Here is a 14,655-nt window from a genome sequence, read left to right on the forward strand (position 1 = left end):
TCCTCACAAATCTGCTGCTCATTTTTGGAAGGACTGTAAACTGTCACAGCCTGTCATGGCCTCACCAGCCTTTAATCACACACACCTGCTCCCAGTTACACTCCTGCTCTCAATTTGCCCCAATCACAGCCAGTATATAAGCACACCACTCACCTCATTCAGTGTCCGACCTCATTCGCATTTAGGACTCTTCATACCATTGAGTACAAACCCTCGTTGTGATAGTTTCCAGTGTTTTCCCCTGTTTCCTGCGTGTCTCCAGTCCTCCGTGGCTTCTCCAGTCTTCCGTGGCTTCACCAGTTCTCCGTGGCTGCTCCAGTCCTCCGTGGCTTCTCCAGTCCTCCGTGGCTTCTAAAGTGGTTCCCCAGTTTCGGTTTACCTCCAGGGACTTCCCTACATCCACTTCCCCTTTCTTAACACTCTGCAATCCTGGCTGTCAGTAAATAAAGATCATTCCTGTCACCCGCGGTGTCCCCCGCCTGTCTGTAACCGTAACAGAAGGTTGGACCGATACCGCGAAGTTGGCAGCCAGTGGCCCCGATGGCCCCTACCTCAATGTATGGGGCCTGGTCCAACGGTACCTCCTCAACCACCCTCCCTCATTCCTGACGGCTGGTGAGTTGGTGCAGCCAAGGACCTTCTCAGGCTCAGTGGGGGAGTGTGAAGAGTTTTTTGTAAAGTGTTACCTGGTCTTCCTCAACCCAACCCAGTTCGCGACCGAATGATCTAGGGTGGCCTACATGGCGCTCTGGCTAGCCGGCCCGGAACTGCGCTGTGCAGGAGCCCTAGCAGCGCGGGAGCCCTAGCAGCGCGGGAGCCCTAGCAGTGCGGGAGGATGGCGTCCTCAACTCTCTGGGCCGGTTTACAACACTACTTGGCAGGGAGTTTGGCCCGCCAGAAATATGGTCGTCAGCCAGTCTACAATCCAAGGCTCCGCCTCCCAGCAGTTCGCCTGCTCCGCCTCCCATCTGCTTGCCTGCTCCGCCGCTCAGCGGCTCGCCAGTTCCAGTCCCCGCTGGACCACCGCTGCCAGCCTCCAGTTCCGAGGCCCAGCCGCCAGTCTCCATCCTGGAGGCCCAGCCGCCGGTCTCCAGCCCTACTGTCCCATCTCCAGAGGGTCCCAGCCTTCGCCGTCGCCTCCCTGAGGAGACCAGCTCCACCCGGGTCCCAGCTCCGGGCCGTCCATCCAAGGTGACCAGCTCCACCCGGGTCCCAGCTCTGGGCTGTCCGCCCGAGGTGACCAGCTCCACACCTGCTCAGACTCTGACCAGCTCCCCGGATTGGCTTGCTCCCTATGGTGGACAGGCCACCACGTCGGGGGAGGGGATTTTCGGCCCTCGGGAGCTGGCTGTGGGGTACTGTCACAGGTTGTCATGGCCTCACCAGCCTGTAATCACCCACACCTGCTCCCAGTTACACTCCTGCTCTCAATTAGCCCCAATCACAGCCAGTATATAATCACACCACTCACGTCATTCAGTGTCCGACTTCGCGTTTAGGACTCTTCATACTATTGAGTGCAGGAGTGTGTGTATCAGTGTGTGTCTCAAGCAGGCAGTTGCCTGTATGTGTGTTCACATGCTCTTTCGTGTCAGTGTGGGTGCTCTTACGTAACTGATGTGTCGTCTCCAGTTCAATGTTCAAGCCAACCACTTCCCTACCTAATGTCGACACCCCATCTAGTCAGCCTGACCGTGATTCTCAGGGCAATCCTTTGTCCAATGTCCCATTTTGCCACATTTAAAACAAGCGTCACTTCTTCCTCGTCCTCTCCCCCTTCCTCCACGTCCTTGTCGGCCTTGGCCTCGGCCTCTGTTCTGATTCTCGTACACCCTCAGCTGCGTACTTTTCCTCTTTTGCTTATCTTTGAGGAATTTTTCTTCATGGATAGCGTGTCTCTCTATGGTCTGAAAATCAGTTGTCAGAATCAGAAACACTTTATTGATCCCCGAGGGGAAACTCTTTTGCTACAGCAGCTCACTATCACGTCAGTGCACACAGGAATTGAAGTACTAAGCAAAAAAATATAATATACCTTTTTATTTTCTGTAATATAGTGTAAGTATATAATAAAAACAAGTATAAAATAAGTGTGAAGTACAAAGTGGGTTTACCGGTTGAAGATAATAATACGGTATAAGGTAATAGTGCATGAACTGCCAAGTTAAGCTTATTAAGATTATAATGAGACGGAGGATATTGCACAGCATTAAGAGGTATGAATAAATATCAATAAATAGGGAATTTAAAAGAGTATATTGCACAGGAGTATTAACACAGAATATTGCACAATTATGTCAAGTATTGCAGAGATGTAATGATCAATGTCCAGTATAATGACTTAAGGTCATACAGACTAACACCTAGAGGGAGGAGTTAAAGAGTTTGATGGCCACAGGCAGGAATGACTTCCTGTGGCGCTCTGTGGTGCTTTTTGGGGGGATGAGTCTTCCGCTGAAGGTACTCCTTTGTTTGACCAGCACATCATGAAGTGGGTGGGAGACACTGTCCAAGATGACATGTAGATTGGCCAGCATCCTCCTCTCTGACACCACCGCCAAAGAGTACAGCTCCACCCCCACAATGTCACTGGCCTTACGGATCAGTTTGTTGAGTCTGTTAGCGTCAGGCTTTTAGCATCCTTTAACTCCATCGGGGCCTGCAGCCTTGTTTGAAAGGAGTTTCATCATCTGTCCTCTCACCTGATCAGTAGTCAGGCACACAGCAGAGGTTACAATCAGGGGAGGGGGGGAGTCATTAGTGTGAAGAGATCCATTAACCTGATAGCCAGTTGAGGGGGGAGTGGGACTCTCCCAGGAAGATGGAGGAGGGGGGAGCAGTGGACTCAGAGGAGCTTGAGGGCTGACAGCAGCTGAGTTAGAGGGGGATGAGCAGGAGCCGGTGTGTCGAATCTGTTAAAGAACAGATTAAGTTTGTTGGCTCTGTCCAAGCTGCCTTCAACTCCTCTGCTGCCAGTCGGTCTGAAGCCATTGATGGTCTTCATGCCGCTCCAGACCTCTCTCATGTTGTTCTGCTGGAGTTTCCGCTCCAGCTTCCTCCTGTACTTCTCCTTGGCCTCCCTGATCTTCATCTTCAGGTCGGCCTGGATTTCCCTCACCTCCTCCCTATTACCATCAGTAAAGGCCCTCCTCTTGACATTCAGGATGTCACTGATGTCCTTTGTTACCTACGGTTTGTCATTCGGATAATAATGGACCATCTTAGTTGGGACATTGCAGTCCACACAGAAGTTAATGTAGCCAGTAATGCACTCAGTAAGCCCGTCAATGTCCTCTCCATGAGGCTCACAGAGTGCATCCCAGTTTGTCACTTCAAAACATTCCTGCAGTGTCTCATAGGCCTCCTCCGACCATCTCCTCACTGTCCTTGTGGTCGCAGGCTGCCTTTTAACCAGCGGCACATAGCAGGGTTTGAGGTGAACCAGGTTGTGGTCTGACCTACCCAGGGGGGGAGGGTGGAAGAGCTGTATGCGTCCTTAACGTTAGCATACAGCAGGTCCATTGTCCTCTCCTCTCTAGTAGGACAATTCACATACTGCGTGAAATTAGTCAGTGTTGTTGAAACACTGACATGGTTGAAGTCACCCGAGATTAATATGAGTGCATTCGGGTGTTGAGTCTGTAGTTGTGCTATGGCGGTGTGAATGGCGTTGCACGCCGATGCCAGGATAGCAGAGAGGGGGATGAAAACAGCCACAACAATGGCATTTGAGAATTCACGTGGCCGATAATATGGCCGGAGTCCCACAGCTAACAGTTCAATGTCCGGGTACAGATTCTCTGCTTGATAGTAACGTGACCAGGGTTACACCATCTGTTGTTAACTAGAACAGCAAGCCCGCTGCCTTTCCGCTTACCACTCCCGGTGTGATCCCTGTCAGCCCGAACAGTCTGAAAGCCGTCGAAGGAAACGTTATGATCCGGGATATCCTGGTGTAACCATGTCTCTGAGAAGCACATCAAACTACATTCACGGAACTCCATCTGACTCTGGGCTAACGCCATTAGCTCGTCCATTTTATTCGCCAGTGATCTCATGTTGCCCATGACGAGAGAAGGCTTCAAGACATGGCTTAAATCTCTTGTTCTTAAGTCTTTTTTGTCTGTCTCTCTCTTCCCTCGCCGCTTCGTTCCACCTCTGCATCCTTGGTGTGTCCTCCTCCAGATCTCAGTAGGGACATCGGTTGTCCTGGGCGCCATGCCTCTCGGCTTCAGCGCGATCAGCTGTTCCCTGGTGTAAACAATTACGGCCAAACAGATGATCTGCAGCAGTTCCCTTACCAAGTAGCAGGAGAAGAAGTTCCACGGCGAAAAAAGTAGTAAAACACTTTTTACTCTCATTTTCGTAAAGAGCATAGTTTAAATTATACTTACACACAAGTTACCTAAGTTTGGAAGAAAAAGGAAAGCTAAAAGTTGGAAAAAGTAAGACGACGAGACGGAGCTATGGCAACAGGCAGCATGCACGTTGGCGCATGCGCACTATGTGAAGTCTCATCTCCTGCTGCCACCTCCATCATCGGTGCAAAAGCATCGAGATTTATTTGAGCTGGTATTCTTTGTTGCTTTGAGTGTGATGAGGGCTGGAAAGGCGATTGGGGGGGATTGGGCCACCCCAATACAATTTGTTGGCCTCTTTGTATGTTGGAGATGCAGGAATTAATGATCCATGTTCTCTCGTTGCCTCATCTGGGTATATTGAGGCCACAGTTTGTGGCTGAGGCTGTGCCTCTGCTGGTGCTGCTGCTGTAGCTGCTGCTGCTCATTGTTGAGGCTGACTTCTTCTGACGGGAGCCCAGTCCAGGTCCAGGTCGAGCTTAGCACACCGGACATACTGAGACACAGTTGTTTGGTGGATCTGTACCTGCCTTTTAATTTTTTTTTAAATCCCTGATATGTGCTTTTTGTTGCCAAGCATAAGCCTTCCAGTCTACTTTAAATTGCTTATTTCTTTTCTAATTTGTCTCTTAATATCTCTATCTGTCTGAGAGAGAAGCTGCCGGTTGATGGAAACCCAAATTCTTTTACCCAGATGTCCAGCTGGTCAATGCTGTGCTTGCCATAATTGGTAATCATGTAGTATATATTAGGGGATTTCAACGTGGGTGATAGCAGATTTGATTTTTCATTCTCAGAAGTTTTGCTATTGTTAGAACCCATATTTATTCTTTAACCCCGATTCCCCAACTACAATAACTTTGTTTGATGTTTTAAATAGTCTCTTTGTGCTCTTTAATATTTTGGCTGGATTCTTAGGAGTGCTTCTGCCACTGTTAAGAGGAGAAAATGGACCTTGAAGCTGGCTTCTGCTTTCTGGCTAACTGCTATTTTTTCACACATTCACTCTTTCATTTCTGTTAATACACTCACACGAATCAATATTTTCACACACATCACTGTTTAAGCACTTTACACGACGCACTCCCCCCTTTTTAAAAATGAGTTCCAAACTACAAAAATTTAAACAACTCACGAGGGAACGAGGAATGAGTAAGGCAAGAGTGTGTAGAAAAGAATTATAGAAAAGAACCGGTCTGTAAGAAATACCCCTGTCTGACAGTGAAAAATCTGGCCAAAATACTGCAATGATTCACACAGCGGTCCCTGACCTGCCCTGCTGACACGTCTGTCATGCACACCCCTCACAGTAGCGAGAATCGGTGTACCCCGGGCCCCGTTGAATAAACTCACCAGAAAGAGACACAGCCACTAGGTTCACTGGATCACAGCGGTAAGCGAGCCTCAGACACTCAGGGCGGCAGGCCCCCACGTCTCCACACTTCCTTGCCGGGGAGGTTGAGGTACAGAGTCCAAGACTTTAGCCGTGCACGGTCTTAACCTACAGCTCCGAGCGCCCAAGTCCTCTCACACGAGTGAAAACGCAGACAACGCCAAATTGTAGTGGCAATTTTGCAGAATAAAGAAACACTCAGAATAAAGGCAACCACTTGTCTTTCTGTAGGTCTACAGACGGACTCATAGCAGCAAAACATACATCACTATAATCTGCTCTTAATGAGTACAGAGGGAAAGGAGCATCAGTTATTTTTCCAGTCTTCAGGGTCAGGCTCCTCAGCCTGGGGAGATGAGTGTCCCTGAAGTCTGGACATAACAGTCAATAGCATGTTTTATAGTTCCATATCATCATTATCAATGAACTGTTCTCATCACGCAGTCCAAACAATCATACACAGATCAAGTATTGACGCCAAAGAGTTACTGTATGTGCCTGGTACACAAAAGAGTCATATGTTATATCAGAGAGTCCTGTGTATGTTATACAATCATGCAGTCTGTTTGTTCTTGCCATTACATTTGCAAAAATACACATTACACTCCCCAGTGCTCCATGACAGTAATGTATGGCAGGTGGATGAATTATAAGTTATCAATTATAAATTATGTGTAAAGTCCGTTGTACAATCACTGAATGTGTATTCTACCTCAACATTTTGAAGATACCAACTCACCCACTTGCAAATGTCCTCCTCCAGGCCAATTGTACTGGCTGATTATAGTGCTGTGGGTTTTGTCCACTCCACAATGACCACCAAAATGACTGCAGTGAAACTCTGGCCTCTTCTGCTGTTGACACAACTTTGGCCAGGAGCTCTGACCTGTTTTTCTTGCACCTGCAGATGTAGTACAGGTCTCCATCTGGTGTTTCAATATCATAGTATTATATTTATTAGGAGTTATTCTGAGCACAAGTTCAGAGTTTATAGTGCTAATCTACATCTGCATGAAACTACCAGGTTTTCCAGGTGTTTTGGGACAAAAGAAAAAAACTAATTTAAAGGAAAAGTCATTTTGCAGTGTAGAAGTGTAACTCTTCAAGGTGGAAAGTAATGTGTTTTGAGTATTATAATACTATAAACCCCTCAGGAACAGCAGTGGGCTGTGTGGTAATTCTTGGCATGATGGCCACAGGTAGTCACACAGTCCACAGTCACAGTGAGGTGCAATTCACATGTGACGTACTCATCCCATTTTGACATAGAATACATTATCTGGGAAATGAATTACAAAAATGAGAACATTTGAGAATTGTTTATGGATAAAATATCCAGATGGGAATTATTAAATATTAAATTAAATACCTGATAAATCAAGATATCTCATCACATTAATGCAAACATGTAAAATTGTAATTAAAAATTAAATAAATAAAGTGAACTTGAACTTTTCAGCTTTTTGATATCTTTTAAATTGTGTTTTATCCCATTACTGCATGTTACTAACTCAACATCTTCTCTCTCCTGTAGTTTTGTACTTTCTTGTTTCTCTCCTCTCTCCTTCTGTCGCTTTCAGCAGGTATTTCTGCCTCCGGAGCTGCAGAGACTGGATCTGTGGTTGTGGGCCACCTGCTGCCCCCGTATTCCTGCTCGACAACTGCTACTACAGTTGTTGTTATTGGCTCTGTTACTAATACTGGCATTATTTTTCCTATAGCTGTCATTAATTAGTAATTATTATTACTAATTTATTAATATTACCACTAGAATTACATTTCTACTATTAAAAAAAAAAAAGAAACTCCCCTCCCCTCTCTCTCTTAAAACCTAACACAGCAGTGGCGGATGGCTGCCCACCATTGAGTCTGGTTCTGTCCAAGGTTTCTGCCTCTCAAAGGAAGTTTTTCCTTGCCACTGTCACCAAATGCTTGCTCATGGTGGGATTTGTTGGGTCTCTGTAAATAATATTATAAAGAGTACAGTCTAGACCCGCTCTATAGGAAAAGTGCAATGAGATAACTTCTGTTATGAATTGGTGCTATATAAATAAAATTGAATTGAATAAATTTTTTTGAGAAATGCAGTTTTATGTGACTTTTCAGCCTTTCAACTTTAAACAAAAAAAATCAGCTTTATTCATTGCCACAATTTCTACTTTTCATACACACTCCAATTTGAACTCAACTTTTCAACTGACGTGTCGCCGCTTACATACCAACTAAAAGTAACAACTTTTTGTAATTACACTTCAACTGACATCTCAACAAATTTCATTACTTACTGTGGCTTAGTGGTAGAGCGGGTTGTCCACCAATTGGAAGGTCGGCAGTTTGATCCGGGCTTCCCCCAGCCTACATGTTGAAGTGTCCTTGGGCAAGACGCTGAACCCCAAATTGCTCCCGAGAGCTGTCCCTTCGGTGTGTGAGTGTGTGTGAATGAGTTACTCTTTGAACTGATGAGCACTGTATGGGGTGAATGTGATTTGTAGTTGAAGCGCTTTAAGTAGTTGGAAAAGACTAGAAAGGCGCTATATAAGTACAGTCCATTTACCAACTGACAATTCAACTACCTTTAACAACTACAAATCTGCTGGCATTTTTACTGCTTTCATCTCTGGTAAATAATCAGATCTTAAAGTAGCAATACCACAATATAAACATACTCCAATACAAGTAAAATTCCTGCATTTACAAATTGATTTAAATTAGAGAATGTAAGCATTATCAGCAAATGATGAGTTATAAGTTATGAGCTATACGTTATGAAACAAAAACCACAATGAAAAAAAACCAAAATTAACAAAAAGCCCCTCAAACAAAAATTTAACAATGAAGCAATTCATATTTACAATGAATGTCAAGTCAATTCTATTTATATAGCCCAAAATCATAAAACACTAATTGCCTCAAAGGGTGTTACAATCGGTACAGCAAACAACACCCTCTATCCATAGACCCTTGATTCAGACAAGGACAAATTCCCCCCAAAAACCCTTTAAGTGGGAAAGAAGGAACCCTCAGGAAGAGCAAAAGAAGAGGGATCCATATTCCAGGATAGACAGACATGCAATAACTGTTGTGTGTACAGAATAGACTGAAATAACACCTCAGAGACCAAAAAAAGGAGAGAGAAAAAGAAAAAAGAGAAAATGACAATGTCGACAACATGAAAAAATCATCTGCTCCTTCCCCTGCGCCAGTGAAATATGAAACATTAATACACATATTCTCCCTCCTTCTCCCTCACTCTGTCTCCATCCTGTGCTCATATCTCTGGGGAGAAAAACTAATAAAGAGGAACAAAAATGCAGGAATGATTAAAAGTTGCTTCTATGCAAGAGAAACATTTAAATCAAACAGAATAGGGTGGAGAGAGTCAGCGAGAGAAAGAGATGCTGAGACTGGGACGGAGAGAGTAGAGATGGAGGGTCAGGTTGAGACTGACAGAGGAAGGAGCTCAGGTAGACAAAAAAGGAGGTTATGGGGAGGAGAAGTAAGAATGCAGGGAGAATGCAGCGACTGCAAGTCTCTTTGTCTTTGTCAATAGTTAATATTCCAGTGGTTGCTTGGCACATCCACCTCATTTCTGTCTGCAAATATTAACACTGGATAGCCCTGTATACATGTTTTTTTATACGTACACACACACACACACACACACACACACACACACACACACACACACACACACACACACACACACACACACACACACACACAAACAGCCGTGTTGCCATCACTTCAGAGGACATTACATTGACCCTAACCATTACCTGCCTAACCCTAACCTTTTGGAGAGTGTATCACACTTTGTATGATGCGACAAGTAAATAAATTGACAGCATTTATCAAACCATCTTCCCCCAATCTGACCACTACTGACAAAGTGAAGCAGAATACTGCACAATGGATGTCCACTAATATAGTCATGTTGAGAGAGCATTATGATTTGGTGTTAGCTGCAGAGTTGGAGAATCTGGGTCCCTTTCAACCAAAAGCTTTTGACAAAGCAGTTGTGTGGGATATAACTAGATACAGGAGAAACTTAAATTCTTCTATTGAGACAAGTAGATCTATGGTGTTGATCCAGGCTCCCCAAGACCTTACAGCAACCCCTCTGCAATTAGATCCAAAGGATTTCCCTCCACTTCCATCACCAGCTCAGCCTTGATTTCTACAAGACCTGCTAGTAGAGAGCCCACTGCCCCGATGGACCCCCAAAAGCCTCCAGTTACTTGAGACAAGATTGAGCGGGTCTGAGATCTTTGAGATCTGAACGAATGAAGCAGTGATATGCTTGAGAGGATCAACGGTTCATGATTTGTATGAAGTGCTCAGGGATGCCGTTGCGGGAGCCCAGGTGGCAGCTATGATTCTGAAGGAGTGAAACCAGAGTACTGGATGGGAGAAATGCCAGACAAGGAGAGTACGTGGTGAAAGTGCTGGTGGAACCAGAAAAGTTTTCCAAACTCAGAGAGAATCTGTTATGGTTATGCTGGGATTTCCGGAATTGCAAGAAGTTTGCGAGGGTCTTAAAAGGATTCAGCAGTGATTGGACTTTGAAGTAAAAGCTGACTGGATTGGTTGGTTTTGATTTGCTTTAAGTAAATATCATGGTTTTGACTGACAAACTTGATGAGTCGGAAATGCAGGTGTGACAGCGTGGGTCGAAGCGAAAGGTAAAGGCAGTGAATCCAGAGCATCTGAGGAAACCGAAAGCAAGCAAGAACATGGCTTCTACAGTACCTGAGGAACATTTGGGATACTGTATCCAGAGCGGGTGGTGTGGATGCAGACTGACAGCAAGTCAGCGGTAAGAGGAAGGTGGCGAGGACGAGCTGGCTCTTGACAAGGAAGTCCTCTGAGAAGTGAAGTTATCAGAAGATGTCTGGAGGCCAGACCCGGCCAGCTGGTTAGGATTTTAGAGATGCTAAAGCTGCTAGGGTAAACTTTGATAGTACGTGTTTTGATGGCCGTCATGAAATGGGCTTGGGTAACAAAACAGGTTATGGTTATGAGATCGAAGGACGGGTGGTTATAGTTATACTGTCGTGAAGGTAGCAAAAACTTTTCCAAGCTTCCTAGTAAGATGAGATGATTGAGGTGGGTGACTGGGTGATATGCTGTTGAAGATGTCCTCTGGAGGGGCCAAACCTCTGAACTTCTGAAATGGGAAACAGGAAAGATGACATTGGAATGGGAAACATGAGCTGCACGGAGAAAATATAGGTGTGTTAACGGAATGCCATGTTAGGCATGCATGGACGGTATGATAGATGGGGTGTTGGAGTGAACTTGTTTATTATGTCTACATCTGCAAGGTTGTCAAAGTATACGAGAATGGGAATGGAATGATTTCTGTTGCGGTGTGCCCTGGTCTTCAGCCTGAATCCAAACCAGTATTCCACCGAGCGATCCAAGGTGGCCTACTTGGTTTCCTGGCTCGATGGACCGGCTGTCCCGTCGCCGGCTCTTGATCTGGTTCACCGGCCTCCAGATAGCTCCCGCCTTAGTCGCAGACCTCCAGGGGGTTCCCGCTTTCGCCGCCAGGTCCCCGAGGGTCCTCGCCTTCACCGCTGGCCATGGGAAGGTCTCTGTCTTTGCCTCCGGAAGATCTCTGTCTTTGCTGCCAGCCTCCGGTGACCATCCACATGTACCACAAGCATTCCACCAGGACTTCATCACAGACCGCATGAGTTCAGCTCCGAACCTGTCAAGCCCCCGGGCCATCTGCCCATGTTCCCCAGCTCCTTGCCTGTCCAGTCCCCAGGTCGTCCACCGGAGGTCCTCAGCTCCACCCTGGTTCTACTATCGGGTTGTCAGTCCGAGACTCTGTGCTCCACTACCCACTAATTATCCACACCTGCTCCTAATCACAGTCTGCATATAAGCCCTGCACTCACCTCAGTCTATGTCTGACCTCGTTGTTGACTAGGACACGCCTATTCTCCCTGTCTCCAGTGATCTCCCTGTCTCCAGTGTTTCTCCCGTCTCCAGTGAATCTTCCCTCCTACGGACTTTCATTACTATAAATTAATACTCTCGGGCTGTCAACTAAATAAAGAACTTTCTGTCTCCATCTTGGTGTCCCCAACCTGTCTGTTCCATAACAATTGAACAATCACCATCCAAAGATACATCTAAAGCACATATAAAGCAAATATCCAACTGCTTAGGGTGGAATTTCTGTATACTCAGGTTTTCTTCTCGGACTTTGATGGTACCTCTAAAAAATTTGCCACAAAGGTGTACTTTAAGGATACAGATAGTCATGCCTTATTGCATAAAACAAGCTACCATCCTCGACATACCTATAGGTGCTTGATTAAATCCCAACTCATCAGGTTTCATAGGATGGGTACTTACAGTGAGTACATAGAAGTGACCTCTTTTCTGCTCTGAAACCCAGAGCTATTCAACCCCATTCCTTAGAGAGATAAAAATAAGTCAATTTGATGTTTCAGGCTTCGACAAAGTATAGTGGCAGACAGAACACAATGCCCGTGGCTCCATTTGTAGTAACATTTTCCCAACAATTATCAATTCTAAATTCAGCTTTAAAAACTACTTTTCAAGAGGCTCAAAACAACATTCCAGTTCTAGGAGAGTTTAAAATGATTAAAGCATATATTGTAGAAAAGGTTTCAGTCGTAGTCATCTGGACACTGTTTTCAGAATCAAGACGTTTCGGCTCCCATCCGGAAGTCTTTCTCAATTGTGAAAATGGTCTGAGAACTCAGAAATTTAAGCTACTCTGTGTTACTTAAGCCCTGCCCTCAGGAAAGAGTCTTCCTGAGTGTCTGCTGTTTACCCTGCCTAGTTTCACCCATCACTTCCGGATGGGAGCCGAAACGTCTTGATTCTGATAACAGTGTCCAGATGACTACAACTGAAACCTTTTCTACGATGGAACACTCCTGGACGAATGAGGGACTACACCGTCTTATTAAAGCATATACAGTAAAAGGAATAAAAATCTGAAGGACATACTAGTTCACACGGTCCTCAAGTCCGACAAATAGTTTTTATCTAAAAATCAGCTATTGGAAGGAGAGTGTGTTTTGGAAAAGCAATATTCTGAACTAGGAACTATCTGGCAATCATTTTCATTAGACACTATGAACAAAAAAATCTACATAGGGGAAACTGGAAATAGCTTGTGGACTAGAATGCATCAACATATGTACTATGTACGTAAAGGTGACAAATCTACAGTTTTGTATAATCATTTTAAAGATGGTATAGATTGTCTTGTTTATATGTGATTAGAGAGTGACACGAAATGGACCAGAACTCAATGGCAAGGCAAGGAGAGAAAATGGAAAGGCACTCTGCAAACGATGGACCGTTTGTGTCTGAATGAAAAGTTTTAAAGTCTAGTTATTAGCCATCTTTTATCTACCTGGTTAGTTAGTGTGTGTGTTTTTTCTGTGACCTGCATTATTGACATTATTGCTATCATTTTACATTAGCACGTATTTTAAAAGCCAATAGTTGCTCCACTAACCTCTAAATTTTAAAGAGTGGAGTAATATCATATTGGATTAGTTATATCCAAGGCTGGATTTTGAAATTAACCATCTCCATCTACCAGTTTGGGACATTTTGGGATTTTTTGCAAATTATTCTATTATTCTAAATTCAGTGGTCTTCCAAACTGGCCTTCAACACCCACCATGGTTTACTGGAATGACTATTGATCATATAATTAGATGAATGTTTGTGTGCCTTTCATGTGATGTCGCTTTCTTATCTTCTTTAACACTGTCCCTATACCTTCTTTCCTAACCCTAACTTTTTTGGCACTGAGAATTATTAGTGGTTGGTAATCTCATTCCAACCGGGCCCTTGACCTTATTTCTAATCCTTACCTCTTTGACGAAGTGGGTAGTGGTCTAATCCTAACCAGTTTGTGACCTTTTTCCTAACCCTAACCTCTTTGGAGTGGGAAATAATTAGGGGTTATTGGTCTTATTCCAATCAGAATCCATAACTTTTGCTCAGCCTTAAATAATGCTTCATTCTATAAATTCCGTTGCTTTTGTGTTTTCTTAATCTTTCTGGGCTTAACTATATTTGGGAACTGTTCCCTTAAAGAAGAACAACTATCATGAAGATTAAGACCTGTGCCAGTACAATTTCTGACTTTTTAAATCATGATTAAAATCCCGCAACCTAATTTTACCCCAACCCTAACCTTAAACCAAGTCTTTACCCTGAAATTCAACAATTTACGATATGGGGACTACTCAAAAGGAAGGCGAGTACCCACAATGTGACTGTGTCAAGAGATGACATGCCACAACATGAGTAATACATGTCCACACACACACACACACACACACACACACACACACACACACACACACACACACAAACAGTGTACATCATAATAAAATAAACCACACACACCTAACACCTCTTGGAGTTAGGCGAGTTGGTAGACTTGTCATAATTGGCTGGACTGTCACGCAATACCGTCTTTGACCACACAAACTGATGACATTCACCAGTCATTACATACAGAGGGGTGCTGTTTCACTCATTTGAAGAATCTCAATTGAAGGGAGTGAGAATGTGTAGCGACATATGGCTTAAAAGGCATTAAAATGATTATAGCAAATTACCTTAATTTTGGTAAGAGGTAGGAGCAGATTTACACTCACTTCCGGCTATCAGAAGAAATTAGTGTTCACATTAAATAACAGAATTTAACTTGGCATTAAATTCACCTCGGGGCACCACCCTTCAAAAAGGGAAACCTGATAGCCAATTAATTAATTTAGTCTTGATCTGAAGGTTGCTACAGAGTTCATGACTCGTGTACAGTGACTGTATATTTCATACACACAAACTCATAACCAGGGTTTTTATAAATGAAAGGTTTATTGAACTACTAAC

The sequence above is a fragment of the Siniperca chuatsi genome, linkage group LG20 (genome assembly GCF_020085105.1).
Source record: "Siniperca chuatsi isolate FFG_IHB_CAS linkage group LG20, ASM2008510v1, whole genome shotgun sequence".
Classification (NCBI taxonomy): Eukaryota; Metazoa; Chordata; class Actinopteri; order Centrarchiformes; family Sinipercidae; genus Siniperca; species Siniperca chuatsi.